Source organism: Sciurus carolinensis, chromosome 14 (assembly GCF_902686445.1).
Source record: "Sciurus carolinensis chromosome 14, mSciCar1.2, whole genome shotgun sequence".
In the NCBI taxonomy this organism is placed as follows: Eukaryota; Metazoa; Chordata; class Mammalia; order Rodentia; family Sciuridae; genus Sciurus; species Sciurus carolinensis.
The window spans coordinates 41,762,074-41,778,597 of NC_062226.1; the positions used below are offsets into that span (position 1 = coordinate 41,762,074).

A 16,524-nucleotide genomic window follows, 5' to 3' on the forward strand; every position below is an offset into this window, starting at 1 on the left:
AATGAAATGATGTCAGGAAAAACAAATAGCTCAAAACAGATATGAAATAAATCTATATTGTCTTCTTTCTTATTTATATATGCATACATCCTGCTTCCTTAGTTTGTAATCTCTTCATATTTTAAGAAAAATTCAGATGTTGGAAACATAAATGAAGGAGAAATTGTCTCATAAAGGATCTGAATGTGCTATAATCTTTATGGATAGGAATTTTGGATTTTTCATTTTGTTTTTACACAAAGGTTAAAAAACATGATTACCATTGTCCAGTTATAAAACTCAGGCCATTTTTATAAATTAAAGTGTTTCATTTATATATCATATCAAATTCATTTTATTGGTGAGCACATTACTGAGTGTGAAACACTAATGAGATCACTCCATGGGCTCTCGCTTTTACTTTCCTTGAATCAAATTACTGCAGTTTGTTTGCAGGATCCGGTTGTTTACCAATACATTCATCTGCATCAGTCTTACTATGGAATCCTCTAGATTCTCAATATGCCCACAGACCAAAATCCATAGCGTATTTCATAAGGAAGGAGAAAAATTAAAGTTTTCACAATCATCAGGCACATAAACATGCCTTGTACAATGAATATTATGGCTAAGTTCTTTAAACTAAGATATATGTGCAATCTAACTTTATATTTTATAGCCACAATCAATTTTTAATTATAGTTAAATACCATTTTAGACTATGATACATAACAAAATGCATAAAACTACTGTAGCAATTAACTAGAAGTCATTTGTTTAGTTTGTTAGTTTTGTGGAAAATCTCAGCAGGTCTTCTGAGCTGTACTGACTTAGTTGAATGTTGCAGTCAGTTAATCAGTACCTACGATGTTGTCAATTAATACTTCTGGCAGTTGAAAATCTGGTTGGAGTCTGAAGCCACAGTTGATTCAGCTTGATTTTTTTCTATGAGTTTTACTTTCCAGTAGGTTAGTTTAGACCTCTTCATATGATTAGATGAATTTCCAGCAAGTGAGCACATTTTAAAGTAAGTAAAAGTCCTTTTCAGATCTCTGCTTACAACCTTCTTGCTACCATTCAACCTTGTAGAAAAAGAGAATCTGTGATATTAAGGAGGGAATTTAAATTCAATTTTATAAGCAATGAAAAATCATTGAATGTACGGAGGAAACACATAATCCAATATGATATTCATGCTTGCAGGTGACTTCTCTAATTAGTAAGTCTTTAAACAATTTAGGAATATAAATTTCCACCATAATCAACCTATTTTAGTGGATTTAAATTGACCTACTTTTAATGATTTTAAGATTGTGCAAAATAAATCACCAGGTATTTAAGTATAAATATGACTCTAGGTTCTTTTCTCAGTAATTCATATCTGTAAGTAATCTAAGAACAATAAAGACATGATTTCTTAAAAATATTCTATACTGTATAGAGCACTGTATAGAGGGAAAAGAGGGGTGGGAGGGGTGGGGAAAGGGAAAAAATAACAGAATGAATCAAACAACATTGCCCTATGTAAATTTATGATTACACAAATGGTATGCCTTTACTCCATGTACAAACAGAGAAACAACATGTATCCCATTTGTTTACAATAAAAAAAATTCTATACATTGTTTAAAAAGTGCAAAATTATCATGAAGTAACTAAAATTGAAAAAATGGCCCTTAAATTTCCTTAGTTTTCTTTATTTTTTCATGACTTTTGTGGAGGCATAGAATTAGATTTAAAAGTCTCAAGGATTCTATAGAAGTGGAATCTTTGTAACACAATGTTAAATGCAAGCTTTCTTATTATTCAATTTTTTTTTTTTTTTGGCAGTGCTCCAATGGACAAGAAAACTAGATGTTAGATCACAAGCAGAATGTGCATGGTAAGACATTATAAAATCAGATCTTCATCCAATCACACCTATGTTAGGGGAGAAGAGAGTGATCACAAAAATATCTACATAATTTATTTGGAGCTAGACCTGTTAATGTGATGCACATTTTTTCTGTCTCAAAGTCACTAAAGTAAACATTAGAGAATTCCTTACAGTGTTGTATGAGTCTTTTAGATTTTTAGGGATACAAGCCTGAAGATGATAGACCTGACATTCCTGTGGCATAGTGTAGGAAGCTCCATAGGGAGTGAACAGAACTTCAACAATTCCACAAAGCGGGCCCATAAGGTCCGAAGGTGGATCTATGGAAGGAGCATGGACGAGATGGCATCAAAAGAAGAAAAAGTACTTGGGATAGACAACCAGAAGCAAGAGACTATGGTGGACAGTAGCAAAAAAAAAGTCACCAAAAGCTAATCAGGAGAAACTTAATCTTCATCAGGAACTATAAGAAAAGTAGTCTCCCATGATGAGCGCCTTGTTAAAACTGCCAAAATATCTTTGATAGATCAAACTGCTATTATTTCGGCATCGGATGCAAAGGTGGTCTTGATGTACTATTACAGTTATACTGTCCCACAACATTTCCTATAGACTATTATGCTTTCCCTAAGTCAGAATAAACATAATCATCAACTCCAGTGTAGATGAAGAGATAAAGCAAATGATAAAGAGATAAAGAAAATGAACATGATGATTCTATGAAAGTTTCTTTGATAGAGTCATATTAAACCTGCTTAAAGGGAATAGCTTTCGATGAGACAGTAAAGTGTTGCCAATAGATCAGATGGAACATTTAAATAAAAGAATATGATTATAAATGCTTTGGGATCTGTTCAATATTTTATACAAGGGTAGGGAAGAACAACTGAACAGAATAGTTTGAAGGTGTATCAATGTGAATAAGTGAATTATTTTATGAAACTATTAAGTCCAGATCATTAAAGAAACCAACCATACCCTAGTTGATTTAATTTTAGGGTGTGTAAAACTTAATTTTCAAGATTCAAAAACCTAGGTTAAAGGATTAAAGTAGAATATTTTGATATATTAAATACACATAAACTTTTTTGAAATCAATTTGCCCAACCAGTAGAATGTGGTGATATCAATGCTAAATTTATAAAATATATCAAAGCAAATGGATATTTCAATCTTCAAATGCTTCTGAGAAGTAACTTAAGGAGAAAACTGATAAATTATCTACCATCATAAATGCAGACTATACTATTTTTTGGCAAGGAAAGTTGTCATTAGGTCTGATCCTAACATACTTAAAATACTAAGTCTTTTAAATTCTTTCAGCCATGTTACAGTCAATGGCCAACTATTAGTGTGAAAACCATATTCCTATGCCAAAATTGTTTCAAACTTAGGGTGAGAAACAAGTTTCTTAAAACAAACAGTCTATCAGGTTGCTTATCTGGGCCTCATGTCCCTCTTTGGGTGCCAACTACCATGGCGCGTCTCTCAGCCATGGCCGTTAATTTATAAAAACCCAAATGAGGGATGATGGGGGATTTAGAAAAGATGAACAGACACACATAGAGAGAAGGCTGTGACTAGATGGGACATTACCCTCCAATGGAGGATGAAAGACTCAAAACTAGTACAGCATGTTTATTACATAGATTTCATTGACAGGTTATTTGTGGGAAAGTTTCAGCAAAGCAGGCAATCTGAAGGACACAGGACTGGGGGTTATTAGGGTTATCTTGTTATACTCATAATTCTCTATTTATGGGAATTTGGTGCCTGAGTTCAAGGTCCAGACTGATACAGCTCTGCGCTTTGCACAGAGCCTCTTGGGGCTGGGCATCACCACAGCAACTGGGCCATCTTGACCTGCACGTTTGCACAGGAAGTTCCCAGCTTGACACAGCCATGAAACAAAGAGACCATGATTCAAGTCACTGCTTTCCACAGTAGCTATTCTAAAATTTGAAGGAGAAGGCTCTTTGTCTTCATTGGTAAACACATTTAGGCAGAACTTGAACTTTATCATGATAAGCTGCAAAACATGAAAGTTTTAACTGAAAACTTTCAGTTACAGAGATGTGAATATTCATGTCTTTCTTTCCTTATTTTTTTAAACAAATGTTAATAGCTGGTCTGCAGCTCAACATTACCAAAGCATTGTGTCACCAGCTTACTTGTTTAAAATTTCCCGTTAGGCCTTTTTTATTAACTGAAGTTTGAAATCATTAAAGCATGATTTTAGTTAAGGCTAAATCAAATTTGTTCAGGACACACAATTTTCTTTCAGGATTTATCTGTGTTTTTTCTTCTTTTAGCAATATTAAGCTGAAAATGGCATACAAAGAGTAGGACATAGTTGTTTGTAACATTCCATAACCAATGTTTCTGGGTAAGTATAATGGAGCTGTAGGGAAATCACCAGGATTGGGAGAGTTTGTAAATGAGCTGTCATAATAAAGACTCATGGAAAATTAACTAGGTAGGTGAGACTAAGTAGATGACAGTGAGTGAATATCAAAGGATCAGAGGTTATCAGTACATTTTAAGAAGTTTTAACAGAAATGTTGGAGAAAGTGAGCAGGATGATTAGGGGTTACCTAATTGCATTCTGGTTACCTGGACTTCTGAACATCATGAGTCTCTGGTCAAATGGGTATTTTGGTCACATCGGGGAACTGACTGTTTTATGGAACTATTCTAATGGAATTGGAATTAGGTTTCCATATGACAAGGACAGGATGGCAATTATTTCTCCATCCTGGTCTTTACCCTGCAAAATTTATCTAGTTTACCATAATTTCATGCTCTTCATAAAAAGTAGATATCTCCAAAAGCAAACTGCTTACCTAAAATTTGACCCACAATTCACACTATTACCAAATTCATTCAGAAAAAAAAAACAAAAACAAAAAACTAATATAGAGTCATTAGATCAGACAAGATCTGTGGAAGTGATATTGACTTTCCAGAGAACTTGTAATACGGTTCTTAGTATTTCTGTTATGGAATCTGTATTTGATTCAATGCTAATTTGACAAGTAACTCAAATTCCATGACAGAACAAACTTATAGCAAAATCAATTCAGGTGTGGGTGTTCATTGTTTTTCTTTTTATTTGTTTGTTTTTTGGTTGTTTTCAAAAATAATACAAAGTAGCCAAACTTGGAGATAAATTACAGGTTAATAATTTACCAGTCATATTTTATAAATATGATTATGATAACATTTCTCACCTGATAAACTCTTTTGTACTGCATACTATCTATTTGCCTGTCTTATACTGGAAGCTAAATCCAGCCTTTGAAACCATGTAGACCTTAGTGAATTACTTATAATCAGTAGAGAGAGGCTGAAGTGACACAGGCTGACTTCTAAAACTAGTTTTGCATCTTCTGTCTTGGTGTCTTAAAATGCATGCTTGCTTTATATCCTCATTCTAGAATTTCCCTTAATACTCAGCTGCTAAGCAGTGAAAGCCCAAGCCCCATGTGAGATCATGTACAGGTGCTCTAATCAAAATCTCCCACTGAGTCTAGCCTTTCAGTCAACCTACACATCAGACGCCTCCATGGAGAAGCCTTCAGAGATTCTAGCATAGGGCCACTTAAATCATTCCTGATTGCTGGATTTTTCCTAACTGAGTCCCCAGACATAGTGAAGGAGGACAAGCCATCTTCTCCTGGGTCAATTCAAATTCTTGATTACATAATCAGTTAAAGTTATGTTGTTGTTGTTGTTGTTTTAATATCACTAAGTTGGTGTAGGTGGTTGTACAGTAAGAGAAACCTGGAATAAAATTACTATCAAAATATAATATAAATAAAATAAACTGAATATATTTGGCTCTGAATTGGAGACTGAGTCATAGGCATAAACCTGAAAGACACTGACGTGGCTGTCTGTTAAGGATTAAAAAAAGGAAAATAAATATTATTCAGCTGCAAGAAACATGACCCTTCTTAAATGGTAGCAAAACATGACCTGATTGCCACCCAAGATAACATGGAAAATAGAAAATGTCTCCAACAAACTAGTTGAATTTGCTAAGGATATTTTCATTCTGGATTTTAAAAATGCTAGCAGTTGTCTTTATGTACTGTAACGTACAAATAGAGGAAATCAGCTAAAGACTTTTAAAAGTTCATTTTTAAGAAAAAACAGAGAACATTTGAAAAAGATTGGGCTGGCTAAAATTTGAAAATAAAACCATTTCTCAGTTCCGTCCTTTTCAGAAGGCACGTGATATTCAAACTAGTAAAGGAACTCAGGGAAAACATCTGATCCACGTGTTGTAAGGAGAATATGGCCTCTGAGTAAAGACAAGGCCAGGAGTGTGACTGAAAATCTTCTCTAAAAAATCCTTCAAAAATTCCTAAGTGATGCCTCATGGACTCTTTCAAATGGGCAAAATGCCTTCTGTGTGTTCCAGAGCTGCTCTATGCTGAAGAATAGCCTTCTAATAACCTTAAAGCTGTCCCACAAATACCTCATAGGAAGTCCAAGGTTGAGAGAGCTTGTCACAAAGAAATTAGTAGATATGACTTTCATTCAATGGAGTGGATTATAAATTGATATATAAGAAAACTATATTAAAATATATGTATATAACATATATATACATTTATTTATTTATTTATTTATTTATACTTAGACCTAAAATGCTAAAGGTAATACAAAATGAAGAAAGCTTCAGAGCTGGCAACATGTACCCAAATGGACTCTAAAACCATGATGGGATGATGTGACTGTTGGGAACCTTTCCTTTCTCCTCTTCCTGTGGTAGCGTTTACTGTTTACCCCAAGGATTCCACACATGGTTCATGCTGATGTGCTGGGTTGATGGAGGAAGATGACTTCCTCTGTAGTTTACAAGCATTTGGATGGTGATAAGCCACATGAGAAAAACTGAATCTGAAGAGACTCAACTGTACCTGATCTAGGTCCCACACCTAGATCTGATGCTCTATGTGATTAGTCTCTGTGGGTCTTTTGAAGTGAGTGAGTGTATACTTTAGGTGGAGGACTATGAATTTTATCCAGAGGGCAGACTGAGACAAACAATTTTTTTTCAAAATTACCCCAACAATATCTACTGCACTACACATTCCACTGTCACTCACCTATCAAGAGAAGTATTTAGATTACCCTGCACTTGTATCTGGTTGTACTTAGCAACTCACTTATCATTAATAAAATTGGTTAAAGTGACTCTGCAACATCCAAAGCCCAGATGTGCTAGGACAGTGGCCTAGATTGCTAAGTAACAAAGAAAGACACCTGGAGATGGGGCAGGGAGAAAGGCCCATGGTGACCAGTGAGTGGGGCAGGTGCACCTCCATGGCTCAAGATGCTTACAGTGCTTCACATAGGCCTACAATAGTGTTCACCAGAAAATACTGTCTTTACCCCTCATAACACTCTTGTCCAGTGGCTGCTGGCTAGATGAGCAACTTCATTCACTACAGGAAGAGGGATTTTCTAAGTTAAACTACAGAAGTAGTGGCATCATTAATTATTTTAGTATGCTTTGTTCTTTGTTCAGCATCCCAAGAAGCAACTGCTATGACTTGCTTAGAAGCCTTGCTTTCTTGCTTGCTTTCTACTGATAACACTAATTTGCTCTAGTCCCAGCATAAGTGAGCAAAAGTCAGTGATTGTCCAGATAATACATACTAAGTTATTCCTGCCTGGGCAGGCTCTAATAGCACCACAGCCTGTCTAGTTCTCCTTTTGGAACTGGGACATGTTGTTGCTCTATTCCTTTAATTTAAGGGTGATACAGAACCCAAATGTCTTCTCAGGTTAGATCAGAAGAGACCTATCGACTTCAGCTTGTTTTTGCAGTGCTTGCTCTGCACACTTTCAGAATTGAACTGCTAGGCTTTGAAAAACCCAAGCCTCAGGGAGAGACTATCCGTGTGTGCTCCAGTCTCTAGCCTCAGCTGAGGTCAGTCTTCAAGTCATCCCTACCTTGGTCCAGGCATGTTAGTGAAGAAGCCTCCAGGTGATTTCAAGACCAACACATGCAAGTCATCCTGGTTGTTTAAGTTCTCCCAGATGTAGCCTCAGGATTTCAGAGCAGAGATTCAGTCTGTCCTCATATGCATATTACCCATAGAATTCTTGCTCGCAGAACTTATACACTTAATTAAATGATTATCATGTTACACTCTAAGGCTAATGACTTTTGTAACATAGAAATTGAAAAGTGATGACTGATTTTTTAAAAACATTCTTACTCAACTATTTCATAACTCTTATTTGATATTATGCTCATTGGTTTGAGGATTGATTGTTTCAAGTGAACATTGTCTTGAAACTATGCACTGACAAACTAAAGTTTAAGAATGACAGAAAAGAACCTCATAGGAAGTCAAAAAAGAAAAACTGGAGCTGACAAAAATGTAGTTGAACCACAGGAATATATAGATTAAGGACTTAGCAGAGCAGTGCAAGCTGTCTTCAAATATGTGAAGGGCTGTCATGTGGAAGATGGATTAGACTTGCAGTGTAGAACTCTGGAGAGCAGAACTAATACTTTGCATTGGTTGGTCCAAGGGAAGCAGATTTTATACCTAATAAAAGAAAGCATTTTTCTATTATCAGAGCAATAAAGACTGGTTCTTGAGGAAGCAAACTTCTCTAATTTTTTTTGAGGAAAGCCTGGATATTGTAATAACTTTCTAGACAAAATCATTATTTGTATAATATATTCGAGTAAGTATTTTAACATATTCCAACCACGAGGGTGCAGGAATCTACAAAATGCCTATTTTTTATAATAATCTGTGTCCAAAATTTGGTTTGCTGTCCACCTAGAAACCAAAGATAATCAAGGCAAGTTTTCAGGGACTTGGTTTTTCAAGTACAACAAAATATCTCAAAATTACAAAATGTTCAAAAAACAAATTTTCTAAAAAATATCATTGAATAAATGAGTAAAACCTTTGTTGTGCCTATATGTGAAAGCATAATGACTCTAAAATGATGCTTCTTTATTTATATATATTTCTATTTGATATACATATGTGTAAATGTTACATGTATATAGGTGTGTGTCGATCTTTTTGCATGTATTATATTCTTCCAGAGCTTATTGAGCCTCTGTGGATAAACAGCATAAAACAAAGGATAAAATGTAGGACATGGGTAATTTAAATGAAACAAAGTAATAGGAATTATAAGAAAGCTAATAAGCATATATTTGGAACTTAAAATATTATACCAAATATAGGCAAATGGAGATGGAGAATAGAAAGTGATCAAAAGAAAGTAACTTCATAATTATCATCATCATCATCCCTATCGTATTATAATTTCCATTATCATGGTGTTTACATTGCCTGGTATTTATGGGTCAGTTTTTAGTGCAACATAATCCTGAGCATATAGAGAAGGGAACTAAGATCTGGAGAAAAAAATATGGCAAGACTATGTTTATCTGGGTAAGTGGACAAGTTAGGAGTTGGGCAGAGATCTTTCATGATGGACAAACCCATTTTATCAAGCTGCAGACAATGCTAGTGTAGATGAGATCTGTACTTTTTATGTTGTAGGCTTTAGTTACAATACAAATAGGCAGATGTTTTGTGTATAATAATTCTCCTGAATATCTTTTATACTTTAGCTCAAATTTCCTGAAATTTCATAATTAGATATTTTCCTTTAGTGTTTGCTTTAATAGAAGATGTAAGTGTTTCATAGTAATCTGTAAATAAGATTGAGAGGGACCAGTCAATACAATTGGCACATAGGTTAAGCATAGATTTACCTGAATTTAGGGAGCAGAAAAAATAGATATTATGAAGTGTCAAAAGGAAGAAAAATCAAGAAATTCAAGAGGAAAGAAGGACTTCCTGGGTCAAACATTGTTTATTTAATAATATTCCCCACACAGAATATATGTAAGATATATTCCAAGGAAATGAGGAATATAGGATTGCCCATTTTTGTTTTAAGAACATTAAGTTTGGGACTATCCAACTTAGCAACACATGATTTATATAGTAGGGAGATGAATTTTCGTACCAAGAAAATCGATAGTGTTGGAAAATAAGGAAAGAATAGCCTCTTTGTAGGTATTTTTGAGTTTGTGGAAAGAGTCAAGGAATCATTTGAGTATTTTTCTTGGGCTTGAAAGTTTTCCAAAGTGTTTTGTACTATGCACAACAAAAATCTCTTGGTTGGAAGATAATGAAAGTAAATCATACTTTTTTTGTTTTATTTGACACTACTGAAAGAAATTTGAGCTGTTAGTAAGAAAATGATATTATACAGTCAAAAATGGTATATGGAAGGCAGGTATTTATGTGATTTGCCTAGCACAGTGAGTCCAACTTTATCTTTGAAGTTCAATTATCATAAGTTAAAATTTATTTTGGATATTTTTCATACTCTGAAGAAAGAACCTTTCACATGTGATTTAGATTTATAATGAAATCCACGGTAGTTAAGTAAAATCAAATGGCCACATAATATAAATATCTCTTAGGTGAGAATGGAACTAATGTTCAAAAGCACTTATCACATATTTTGTTTTCTTTTTCTCTTATTGATCCCTGATTGTGTTCTTGACAAAACTCTAGTAAAGCTACTTCAAACCTTATTCTCCACTAGGCCTCAATTCCGGCCAATAAAGACTTGAGCAAACACCAAGATAGTTTCTAATAACTCAAGATCACAAAATTGTGATGACTCAAACCCTCCCTGAAGTGACTATGGAAGAAAAACCAAGGCTGTCCAAAGAATTTTCTTTTTATTTCTGCCAACATAGGATGCCAGTCTCTCAGTCTTATGGAAATATAGAATACCAATGGATAACTGACAAAACTCAGCTTAACTCTACTGAGTCCCCACTCCCCACTCTCCTTCCTTCTACTTCTCCTTTAAAAACATCTGTTCACTTCTGTACTCATCAAGGTTGAACTCAGTATATGCTAACCTCTTTTCCCTAATGCAGTAGTTATTACTGATTAAAATCTGTTTTTACTATTTTTTCCTATGTCCACTTTTACTTATCTTAGTCACCTCTGTTTTCCTTTATTGAAATGTAGAATACACACAAATTTATAGAACTTGGCTAGTTGTATACGTAGAATTTCTAGGATCTCACAATTTAATATTTGTACCAATACTTTCATCAGTAAAATCAACTCATATTTAAGATAACCATTTGTCAGTGATTGTGATATCTGCTTTATATTTATTCTCATTTAGTGCTTATAGGAATTCTGTGAAACATTGAATACTGACTTACACTGTGTTGCCAATGGAGAAATTGAAGAAATTGAACTATAAATCAAAACTTTTCTTAGAAAATTAAATCAGCTTTTTAAAAATTTCATCTCTCTTTAATGAGTTGACAGACCTAAGTAACTAAAATTTAGCTATATTTATCTCAGTATAGAAAAATGAAAAATATACTTCTGCTATTTAGTAAGCCCTTTACTTTTAAATATTGGCACACTAGTTTAAGGAAGATCATGCATATTTTTAATCACAGGGATTTCATAATCCTGATTTTAGAGATTTGTACTGGTTCCAAATCTTCTTAGAACATACCGATTCTAAAAGTTATCTTTGAAATTCTAGAACCTAGAGGAACTTTCACATTCAATTATTTAATATTCTTAATCCTTACAAAAGTTTTGACTGAAGTAACTTAGTCGAGTGAATTTTAAAATACAGTAAATATATTAAGCATTCAGTGGATAGGCTGAAAATAGGCACTGAAAATTTCAGATATCTTAACCTAAAGTTTCATTTACCTTACCAGTTACTACCAAGACTATACTCTTGAGAGGATATCAGAAATAGATTTACTCACTCACTGCTGTGTAGCATGTCTTTACAAATTTCTAGCAATCCCATAGTTGTGCCAAATATTAGAAGTGTCCAACATTTTCCTTCTTATCTCTGTCTCAGAATCCATACATCCTCTTTTTAAAAGCATGTTGCTTTAGACAATGATAATATTTCATATTTATTACTAATCTTATAATAAAAATATCAAACATCTTATTATTAATTTATTCTTCACAATAAACAGTAAAATAGAAAAATACCTAATTTTCAGCCAATGGTAGAGCAGTGATTCAAACTCAGCTTAACTTCCTTCAATTCAAGGACCCAGACGATTCAGTACATCCTCCTGCTTGGAAGTTGAAGTTACCAGTTTCTGGTGTTCTAATACCCGTCTCAATTTGTAGTGTTTTCTATTTTCTTTCCCTCCCTCAGTCTTCCCACAGTGCATCCCCATAAAAGAGCATTGATATATTTAGTTTACTAAGCAAAAAGTGAATTATACACACTCAAAAAAGTTTATAATCAAGAGAATTCAGTTGCTAGCATGCTCCATTTTCAGATAATATGAGTATAACATTAAGCCTGATATTATATGTTTTGTTATTTCCAGAAATGATGATTCAAAATATGCAACTGTGTATTTAGACAAAATTAATTTTTCCCAAAATGGCAGTGACTGTAATGGAAATAATAAAAGCACTATTCCCAAATGTTTTGGCCCTGAACCAATGGAAGATAAGGCTGAGTAAAACTGTTCTGTGTCCCATTCTTTATGAAGAAAAATGCTCACGACTTCAGAGCAGTCATTTCATTCTGTATTTTGTAAATGTGGAAAAAAAATATCTAATATTTTTTCGTGAGTAGAGAGATCTGGAAAAAACAAATACCTTAAAAAGAAATAATATTTCTTCTTTACATTGTGAGGGAAAAATAGACACTGATAAAACACCAAATAGGCTTTTGTTATATATTAAATCAAGCTTTGGAATACTAATTCTTCCTATGCCAAATATACCTTGAAAATTTAGATCTTTTTAGCTTGTACAGAGTTTTCTAAAATTATCTGTCCTATATAAGCTTCCACTGGATTTGAGCAATGAGCAATTGTATTTTACCCCCTTATATTGTACAAACTATTCCAATGTTTTCATTTTGTCCATTTTTCTTTATATTTATATGCATTCATTATGTTGTCATGACTTTTCCATGATTTCAATAAATACCTATGAAACCTTTCATTTCTTTAGAGCAAATACATGTATATTATATCAAAATGAAATTTTGTAAAATGCTAAACAGGGCAAACAAAACCCAGACATTAGATTGATGCTTATGTAGTTCATTCTTAAGTGTTTAATCTCTTAAATGTGAAAATTTTATCAATATTTTGATTATTAATATTGCTTTGATTTTATCTAGAGACAAGATAATTATATATGAGGTAGAAATTACATTTATGTTTGAAAATCATATAAAGTCTGTCTCCGGTCTCTCTGTGTGTGTGTGTGTGTGTGTGTGATATTCATATCCAAGATTAAATTTGGGCGGTAATCCTGGAGCTAATTCATTTCTTCATCTCACACAAATATCTCAAGAAAGAGCATAAGAGCATATGTTCTTTTTTTTCTAATTGCTATCTGGTCTCTTTTCCCATTACCTTCTTCAATTGGTAATTTTTAATAAATTGCTTATAACCAAATATAATTATTTCATTTCTATTCTTGTATTTTATGAAGTCACCTTGTCAAATATTCTTCTTGAATTTCTGACCCCAAATAGTACTGGAATACTACAGAGTTCTACTTCCTTTTCTGTAATTCTCTTCTTTCCTTCCCCATTCTGTTTTCAAATATGATCTTCTAGTATTTAATTGTACCCATTTTTATTTAAATGTACATAAATACATTCCTTGGGTTGTCCTGGCTTTTTCATGGCTTCAGCAAATACCCACTGCACTAAGTTTCTGCACCACACAAAATGCAGGGAAATGGTAGTTGTGAAAGGTGATGCTCTGAAAGGACTGTTTAAATAACTTTCCGTTGATAGTTTTACAAGCACACATGATCATGTACACATATTTCTAGGGCCATTTTTGTGATTTAGGAAGAAGTCAGTGGAAACAAAGATTCCAGAAACAATCTACATTTAATTCGTCATGCATTTGACTCTGCCTCTCTTTTTTATGACACATATATATATACATAATATATATATATATTTTTTTGAAGACTGTAAATTATGAAACTTTTAAACTATTAAAGAAGGACGGACATTACCAGTCACAAGTAGTATGAGCAAACCTCAATTTTCTTCCAACATGTTACTATATATTTTCAAAGTACAAATTCAGATAGTGGGACTGCGGTCATTGGACATGACCAGGTTGTACGTTCTGTTTCTTCATGTCTTTTTATGGGACTTTATTTTGTTTTCTTTTCTATTCTCCTACACTGTATACATAAAATATTTCCTAAATTTCTTTTACTTATATTTATCATGTTAGTTATTTCTTTATGGTCTCAATATGGTTGTTCATGGTTCTTTTAATATGAGAAAAAAAAAGAGAGGACTTTTTGTGTGGATTATTTGGGGTGGGTTCCACTAAACTTTGAATTAATTTAATTCAAATGTGTACTATTGAAATAATTGCTTTTACCATGAAATTGGAATTTTTCTGATTACGTTAGGCCTGAGTTCTATTTCCTACCCTTAGCAGAAAAAATTAGTTTCTATCCAAAAATAGTTATTTCAGAAATAATTGGTTACTGCCTGAATAAATGACACTACTATACTAAGTACAATAATTATAATCATGCATTCTTAATTGAAAAAAACAAACAATGAACATTAACTTTTAAGAAATTGGAAACATACTAAGGAAAGAATTAAAAATTTTGATATTATAATAAGGAAAGAATCAAACAAGTTAATATTTTAGACAAATAAGATGAAACCTGAAAGATAAAATAAAAATAGAACTGGTCTTCTCAATATCGAGAATATACTAGGAGTATTCATACCATCTATTGTGTGATATGTCTTTTCAAGTTAACTTTCTGTGGAGAAAATAGGTCAGGTACAAGTTATCCACAGTACATACATATAAAATGTAGTGGGGTTTAGAAAGGTGGAACTACTGTAATGATTTATTGTTGCCTGTGTTCAATTGTTATAATACTACTAAGACATTGAGTGTAGCTTTAACATCTCCCTGATTTTCAAAGTGAAAGATTTTGCTTGCCAATATTAGTAAGTCAAGTAGACATTACTACTGAGAAGCAAGATCAATAAATGTGCATAATGTCATTTGAGTTACCTTAAATTGCAGAGTCCTTTACCCAGATTTGAGGTTAAGGAAATAGCTGAGACATTCAGTTTCATCACTTTGCATTAGAATGAGGTGAAGAATGAGTCAAAGAGTCAGGTTCAAGCCACACATTGAGAAATCATTCCAAATTGCAATTTCATTGTGAGTTACAGATGTGATAAAATTCATTGTGCACTTTTTAAAATGTCAGAGAGAACATTACAGCATTTTGGACTATTAGGTCAGTAAAAATGTCTTCTACAAAATGGCCTCACACTCCCACATTTGTATTGTATGTTGCAAACCATTTGAAGATGAATCTATTTAAATGCAAATGTACAATCACAAAGCAGTGAAACCAAATTATGTGCAAACAAAGCTAGTTGAAGAAATTGAGTAGTTAAGCATTTTTCAATCAAACTCAAAAGCAGATTTGTTTCCTTTCAAAAAACAATACTTAGCAAAATTTAAACATGTCTTTCCCAGAATGGTTATTGAATTACATTATCAAATATGCCTATAGCAATATGGTCATATATTCTCACGTATTGGATATATTTTTTCTTCCAGATTAATTTTTTACAATAGAAAGAGTGCTCTGGTAAATCCTTTTAATTGTGCAATTAATGCTTTAGGACTGTGGACAGTGAAACACAAGGAATTTGGAACTACTATAGACTATATATATCTACCAATTTAAAGTGAGATACATTATTTTTTTCAAGTGGCATTATACATTAAATGGAATAAAAAACATGTCTCTGAAAACAAGAGTTATGACCAGTATTTACACTATGAGGAAATAGAGACATGTTATACCAAAGGAAGTATAATATTGTGAGCAGTTGAAATAAATATGATCTAAACCATATTAAATGAATAAGCATATCATTATTAGCTTTGAGCTCCCAAAGTTAAGATAAAAATATTTGTAAAAGTATAAAACCCTTGAAAATAACACAAATAATTATCTAGATCTTAATTGTCTCTGAATTAAAATGTATTACCCTTGAGGGATTATTCAAAGATTAAACACATGATGATAACTAATATGTAATAAGAAATATGTACCATAGGGTAACTATCATAGGACAATTTAACTGTAATTAAATTTCTTAAATATGTGACTTTTCAGGTTTTTCTTCTTGAATGAGCTATAGTTGCTATCTTTCAAGGAGTTAGTCCATGTCATTCAGTTACAGCAAGTACTGACACAGTTTTTTCTATTATGCTGTTACACATTCAATATCTGTGGAAACTGTTGTGATGTCCCATCATCATTTTTTTTACTTCACTAATGTATGTCTTTTTTCACTCTTTCCTATAACCAATTTTCTGAATATATTCCAACTTTTGGCTTCATTTATTTCTTTATTGTGCATCACATTTCAATTTCAATAATTTCAGTTTTTCTGTGCATTATTTTTGTTTACCTGTTTCTGCTAAGATAAAAATTTGAAATATTTATCCGATCACTATTTAAGCTCTATTTCATAAATATTGATAGGGCATTTTTATCCTCTTTTAATTAAATATAATATCTAATTGCCTTTATGATTTC

The 16,524-nt window shown here is 32.9% G+C and overlaps 1 long non-coding RNA gene across 1 annotated transcript in view; it reads left to right on the forward strand.

The window, feature by feature from the left end:
- Positions 1 to 16,524, forward strand: part of LOC124963990 (uncharacterized) — a 70,571-nt gene that overhangs the window by 27,835 nt on the left and 26,212 nt on the right. Inside the window, exon 3 of the long non-coding RNA XR_007104863.1 lies at positions 1,810 to 1,861. This is a non-coding gene — a long non-coding RNA (uncharacterized LOC124963990). The remainder of the gene's footprint in view (positions 1 to 1,809; positions 1,862 to 16,524) is intronic.